General features: G+C 48.8%; 1 long non-coding RNA gene across 1 annotated transcript; it reads left to right on the top strand.

Moving 5' to 3' along the window:
• The first annotated feature begins 838 nt into the window (after window positions 1–838).
• On the top strand, window positions 839–4,785 carry LOC138751330 (uncharacterized). The gene is made up of 3 exons (XR_011349820.1): window positions 839–1,373; window positions 2,085–2,252; window positions 4,406–4,785. It is a non-coding gene; the product is annotated as an uncharacterized lncRNA (long non-coding RNA).
• Window positions 4,786–7,134: the final 2,349 nt, after the last annotated feature.

Here is a 7,134-nt window from a genome sequence, read left to right as displayed (position 1 = left end):
GAGCCCACTCCACAGTTGTGGTGGATTTCGGAGGGGTCAGAAACACCCCGGGACAGGTAACGAGTGGCAGAGTGCCCTACCTGTTCACCAATACACTGGCACCAGGATCAGCCGTGCAGCACGCGGGGATCCCGGGGCAAGTAACGAGCGGCAGAGAACCCTACCTGTTCTCGAACTCACCAGGACCAGGATCAGCCATGCAGCACGTGGGGATCCCAGGGCAAGTAACGAGGGGCAGAGTGCCCAGCCTGTTCCCCAACTCACCGGGACCAGGATCAGCCATGTAGCACGCGAGGATCCCGGGGAAAGTAACGAGTGGCAGAGTACCCTACCTGTTTGCGAACTCACTGGGGCAGCATGTGGGGTACCTGATGTACGACCAGGAATCATGCCAGACATGGGTGAAGGGCATACAGCAAGTTGCCTTGCCGATTGCGGTTTACAGGCAGGATCGGGGGGACGGGCTGTTACCCCAGAGCCACTCCAACCGTCTCCGATTCCCCAGAGGGGGCCCACGTCTCCACAGGGGCAAGCGACCACGTGCAAGAGGGATCAGGCCCAGCATGCGTCTACCCCCCAACTATCAAACCACAAGCTGAGGCGCAGCCAGGTACTGCGGCCAGAGAACCTTGAGCTGGATCCCAGAACCCCCGGTGCTAGCATGCATTTCGGCAAAGAGTCTGGAAAAACAACCAACTGAAAAACCTCACAAAGATAAGCGTATACAGAGCAGTTGTCATACCCACACTCCTGTTCGGCTCCGAATCATGGGTCCTCTACCGGCATCACCTACGGCTCCTAGAACGCATCCACCAGCGTTGTCTCCGCTCCAACCTCAACATCCATTGGAGCGCTTTCATCCCTAACGTCGAAGTACTCGAGATGGCAGAGGTCGACAGCATCGAGTCCACGCTGCTGAAGATCCAGCTGAGCTGGATGGGTCACGTCTCCAGAATGGAGGACCATCGCCTTCCCAAGATCGTGTTATATGACGAGCTCTCCACTGGCCACCGTGACAGAGGTGCACCAAAGAAAAGGTACAAGGACTGCCTAAAGAAATCTCTTGGTGCCTGCCACATTGACCACCGCCAATGGGCTGATATCGCCTCAAACCGTGCATCTTGGCGCCTCACAGTTTGGCGGGCAGCAACCTCCTTTGAAGAAGACCGCAGAGCCCATCTCACTGACAAAAGGCAAAGGAGGAAAAACCCAACACCCAACCCCAACCCACCAATTTTCCCCTGCAGCCACTGCAAGCGTGTCTGCCTGTCCCGCATCGGACTTGTCAGCCACAAACGAGCCTGCAGCTGACGTGGACTTTTACCCCCTCCATAAATCTTCATCTGCGAAGACAAGCCAAAGAAGAAAAAGAGGTAGGTGTTTTTTAAATTACGCAGGGGTAGAGGGAGCGTCAGAGGAGGAAATGCTGATGCTACTGCTGGCTCAGCTGGGAGATCGTCCGTACTCTTTAATTCAGGACACCAAGTCATACCGGGAAGCAATGAACACTGTGCATGGACACTATAAAAGGGGGCACAGTGAGCTGCACTCCAGGCACAGACTCATGACCAGGTCGCAGCAAGCAGGGGAGTCTGTTAGAGACTATACTCACACTAAAGGATTTGGCGAGGGCTTGCAATTTTAAGACAGTATCTGCCCAAGAGTATGCAGACAACCTGGTGAGGGACAGAATCGTAGCCGGGGTCAGGTCAACGGAGATAGACAGAGGCTGTTAGAAAAGGGGACAGTGAGGCTAGATGTGGCTGAAACCATTGCGGAGGCTCTGGAGGACTCTAGGAGGGAGCTGGAGGAGTACACTGAGCTGGACTCGTGGGCCACTTACAGGGAGAGGTGCATGGGTGAACAAGGGCAACATTCTGCAGCAACTGTCTTATTAGACCGTTCCAAGTGCATTTTTTGCGGGGAGCTAAAGCACCCCAGAGCCCACTGTCCAGCTAAGGAGAAGGACTGCTCGAGGTGTGGAAAGAAGGGGCATTATGTGAAAGTATGCAGAAGCCTCAAGGCTCCCGCCAAAGCCCTCTTTCATGCAAATGAGAGGTAGGAAAGATCTCCTTCCCCCACAGGCAAGACGAAGCAGAGTGCCCATGTGCTGTTGGCCATTTTGGGACGCCGGGCAGTGGACACAGCGACCAGATGACGGCTTCGGTACTGAGTACTACAATTGAGGTTGGGATGAAAGCTCCTATCAGAATGGAGGAAATGCCAGGCTGGCCTCATAACAACTGAATCAGGTGAGTCCGCACAACCTATTGGACGCGACCGTTAGTATTAAGGTTAACGGGGCTACTGTAAATTGTTTGGTGGATAGTGGGAGTACAGAGAGCTTTACAGATGAAGGGTTGGTTGAATACCTTGTGTTAAAAACATACCCCAGTGACCATCAGATCCTAATGGCATCTAACAACCATGTGACTAAGGGCAACCACTTCTGCAGGGTCACTCTGGAGATCCAGGGTAGGCATATGAGGAGTTTAAATTGCAGGTACTCCCATGCCTCTGTGCTCCAGTGCTGCTGGGGTTGGATTTTCAGTGCCAACTGAAAAGCATCACAATGGTGCATGATGGGCCGCTTCCCCCATTAATCCTTAGAAGGAAGCGTTACTGCAACCTCATGGCCCTGAACATAGAGCCCTCCCCGTTTATTCAGGCACCTCAAGCCTGACTGCACCCTGGTGGCCACCAAGAGCAGGAGGTGCAGCCCAAAAGACAGGGAGTTTATCGGTGCAGAAGTCCGTAGACTCCTGCAGGAGAACATTATAGAAAAGAGTTCCAGCCCCTGGAGAGCACAAGTAGTGGAAGTGAAGTCTGGGGAGAAGAGGCGTATGGTTGTAGACTAGTCAGACCATCAACAAATTCACTCAGCTGGATGCATAGCCGCTTCCGCATATCGCGGACATGGTAAACAGCATTGCCCAGTACAAAGTGTTCTCCACTATCGACCTCAAGGCAGCGTACCACCAGTTGGCCATTAGAAAGAGCGATAGGATATACATGGTGTATGAAGCGAACAGCAGGTTGTACCATTTCCTCCTCCTCCACTTTGGTATCACCAACGGGGTATCCCTGTTCCAGCGGGAGATGGACCGCATGGTGGACGAGTACCACTTAAAGGTGGTGTTCCCGTACCTGGACAACGTTACAATCTGCGGCCACTATCAAGCTGACCATGATGCTAACCTTCAATGTTTTTTTTCAGACAGCAAAGGACCACAATCTAACATAAAATAAGGATAAATGTGTCTTTAGCATCAGGAAATTAGCGATCCTGGGCTACATGGTGCAAAACGGGGATATCAGCCTGGACCCAGCCCGCATGAGCCCGCTGCTAGATCTCCCCATCCCTCATTCTCAAAAGACATTAAAGAGGTGTCTGGGGCTATTTGCATACTATGCGCAGTGGGTCCCCAATTATGCTGACAGGGTCCGTGCACTCATAAAGGCCTCAACTTTTCCCCTCAGCCCTGCTGCTATCAAAGCCTTCAAAGAGATCAGAGATCTGATCGCGAAGGCAACCCTGCGATCCATTGAGAGACGGTTCCTTTTCAGGTAGAGACTGACACCTCAGACACCCTGAATCAAGAGGGGCGGATGGTGGCCTTTTTCTCATGGACCCTTCAGGGGTCCGAGGTAAGACACTCAGCAGTGGAGAAGGATGCCCAGGCCATTGTGGAAGCAGTGCGGCCCTAGAAACATTTTCTGACCCGTTAACGCTTCACCCTTGTCACGGGACAATGATCCTTGGCGTTCATGTTCAATAACCAGAACAGGGGGAAGATAAAGAATGATAAAATCTTGCGCTGGAGGATAGAATTGTCGATGTTCAGCTACGACATCCTATACCATCCAGGGAGGCTCAATGAGCCCTCAGACGCATTGTCCAGGAGCACTTGTGTGGCCCTGAATCACATGTCTCAGCTGTAGAGCTTGCACGACTAGCTGGGCCACCCATTCTACAACAGGAACATCTATTTCCTAAACGTTATCGACGAGTAGTCACAGTTCCCCTTTGCTATCCCGTGTCCCGAGGTCACCGCAGCCACAGTAATAAAGTGCCTGCAATCTATATTCAGTTTGTGTGGGTACCCTAGCTATATACACACGGATAGAGGTGCTGCCTTCATGAGCACCGAGGTCCAACAGTACTTCAGGGATAGAGGCATTATGACCAGTTGCACTACAAGTTATAACCCTAAGGGGAATGGGCAGGTGGAAAGGGAGAACACCACCATGTGGAAGACAGTTCTCCTCACTCTCAAAGCAAATGACCTACCAGTCGCAAGGTGGCAAGACGTGTTACCAGAGGCTCTGCACTCCATATGCTCTTTATTGTGTACCGCCACTAACGTGACACCACATGACCGTATCTTTTCTTTCCTGAGGAAAGCCGTGACAGGCGTGCTGCCTAGATGGATGATGTTGCTGGGACTGGCCCTCCTCTGCAAACATTGCAGATGCCATACAGACCCCTACAGATCGGCAGGATGGGACGGCAGACGACACAGGAGCACCACAGGCTCCGGAGAATCAGCAGGAAGGAACCAAGGTCGATGTGGGAGCGTCGCGGACCCCCATGGAGCAGCATGAAGAGCAGCAGACAAACACACCCCCATGGGTGGAAACCCATGCACCATACCCTCACCCAGGGCCAAGACCCCCAGGCCCTGGCATCCTTCACCTCCCCCACCCCTCGAAGGTCCAGAAGGAAGAGGAAACCACATCAAATACTGGACTTATGAACGGGTGCAAAGAGACAGAGGGGGTGGGGGGAGGGTCAGTCACAATTTTTTAAGGGGGGGTGAATGTGGTGGTATGTCATGCATGATGTCATTGTACCACCAGGTCACCAGGTGTATATAAGCCCGGGGGGTTGGGGGGGATCCCTTCCCCCTCATTCTGGCCTAGGCTTGTACAGAGGCAAGAACAAGGCCTCAAAGCCTAGCTGTATACCAGTCTATTAAAACTAATGTTTTACCTGCACTCTGCCTTGTGTGGTTTGATGCTAGTAGCCTACACAGCACAGCACTTTTAGGGCTGCCACCTGAACAACAATTCCAAAGCTCTGCATCTGCTTCTGCAGGGACATTCTTGGCGGAGAATGCACCTGAAAACAGCTCCTGTCTGTCTCACTTTTTTTTTCCTTTTATAATTTTTCCTGTCCTTTTAAAACTAAGTCTCTTATATTCCCCCCACCACCCAGTCACAATACGATAGCCAGCAGATTAAATAGCTGCAAATGCAATTGCCCTATGTATTCTTTTCAAATTTACTCATTACAAATGACATGTACTGAAACAAAATGCGTTGAGATCAAAAGCAAGGAAGGTGCAATCTCTCTGATGGGGCAGTTCTGAAGTTCTCCCAATTCCCAGGAGATAGACCAGTGGTTCTCAACCTTTTTATTTCCGCTCATGTACCACTTTAAGTAATCCCTATGCCATTGTGCTCTATGATCAGTAAAGGATTGCTTAAGGTGGTATGTGAGTGGGAAGGGAAGGTTGAGAATCACTGCTTTAGACCCAATTGTTACTGAAATATTTTGCTTGTGAAAGATTGTCATTGGCCCATTTCATTTGGAGTTATGAAACCAGGCAGATAACAAGTTAATTAGGTACGATTAAAGCAGTGGTTTCAAACTTTTTCTTTCCACCCATATACCACCTTACAGAGCACTTATGGAACAGGGAATACTTAAAGTGGTATGTGAGTGGAAAAAAAAGGTTTAGAACCACTGAGATAGAGGAACAAATATGTGGACAGATTAGAGAAAGATGTAAAAGGAACATGGTGGTTGCAGCAGGGGACTTTAATTTCCCCAACATTGACCAGGAATTCCTTAGTGCCATAGGTTCATATGGGGCAGAATTTGGGTCATCCCAAATGTTTTCTTAAAACAGCATGTGGAGAGTCCAGGGAAAGGGCCATACAAGACCTTGATTTGGCAAATGAACCTATCCATGTGATCAAGGTTTCAGTGGGAGAGCAATACTGATCAGAAGTCTTTAAATTTAATTTTAATTAAATTAATAGGTCCAATCAATGTAATCAAAAATGGTGACTATCCCAATAATAATATTTTAATCTGATTAAGTAATGTTATAAAATTTTCTTTCATGGTTATAACTTTTTGTAATAGTGATTCCTAAATATTGATCATGAACAATTTTAAATGGAAATTTAGAATACATAAATACAATTTAAAGATAATTGTGAAGAAGGCTCAGCCTGGACCTTGTGGAAAAATAAAAAACAGAGATGCCAAATTTCAACATTATTTGTCAGGTGAAAGTTGTTCAAGGAGTCCAGGATCAGTATGTTCTAGTAAGACAGCTGATAGATGATCACTTTTCCTCTTTTACTGCTGGTCCCTGCGTCTGCTTCCTTGAACTTTATTCTGGGAGCTCCTCTCTGACAAAAGTCTTCAAGGCTGTACATTTCTGTGCAGTACTTAGAAGATGAGTTTGTGTGTTAATGCATTTTGATCAGCTCCACTGGCTCACACTTAGTTTGATCTAGGTTAGTAGAAGAGAATTGAGGATAAATTTCTAATTGGAATGAGGAAGATTTGCCAGATTACTTTCCTATTCAGGACTACATAATGGTTGCTTGCTCAAGAGCTGCTGAGTCATATCTTGATTGAGAGGGTAGGCCCTCAAGAGAAGCAATGAAAGAAAGATGCACCCACAATTTTGAAATAGTCACGGTCATGCCTTCAAGGTTAGGGGCAGAAAGTTTAAAGGAGATGTCCGAGGTAAGTTTTAGTTGGCAGGTGTCTTGAATGGGCTTGAAGACAACAACTTGACCAAGAGAAGGATAACTCCTGTTGTTTGCTGAAGAAGGTGGGGATTTTTGCAAGTGAGAGAGTCACATGGCTTTCTGGCAGTTGGCAGTTGGAGAGAGAGAGAGAGAGAGAGAGAGAGAGATAAGACAAGTTCAACAAACTCTCTCGGCTAGTGTGTTTGACACTGAAAGCAACTGGACAGTGCAAGCCAGGAAAAGCTGGTTGGAAACAGGAAAGCTCCAGAGAGGCAGATGGGGGAAAGTGCTATCTGTCTGATGTTTCTCTTGGAATAAGTGGAACAGAAAGGAATTCTGGTGACCTGAAAAAAAGAGGTT

Source organism: Narcine bancroftii, chromosome 1 (assembly GCF_036971445.1).
Source record: "Narcine bancroftii isolate sNarBan1 chromosome 1, sNarBan1.hap1, whole genome shotgun sequence".
Taxonomy (NCBI): domain Eukaryota; kingdom Metazoa; phylum Chordata; class Chondrichthyes; order Torpediniformes; family Narcinidae; genus Narcine; species Narcine bancroftii.
The sequence above is the reverse complement of the archived record's forward strand: the minus strand, read 5'-3'. Positions and strand labels throughout refer to the sequence as shown.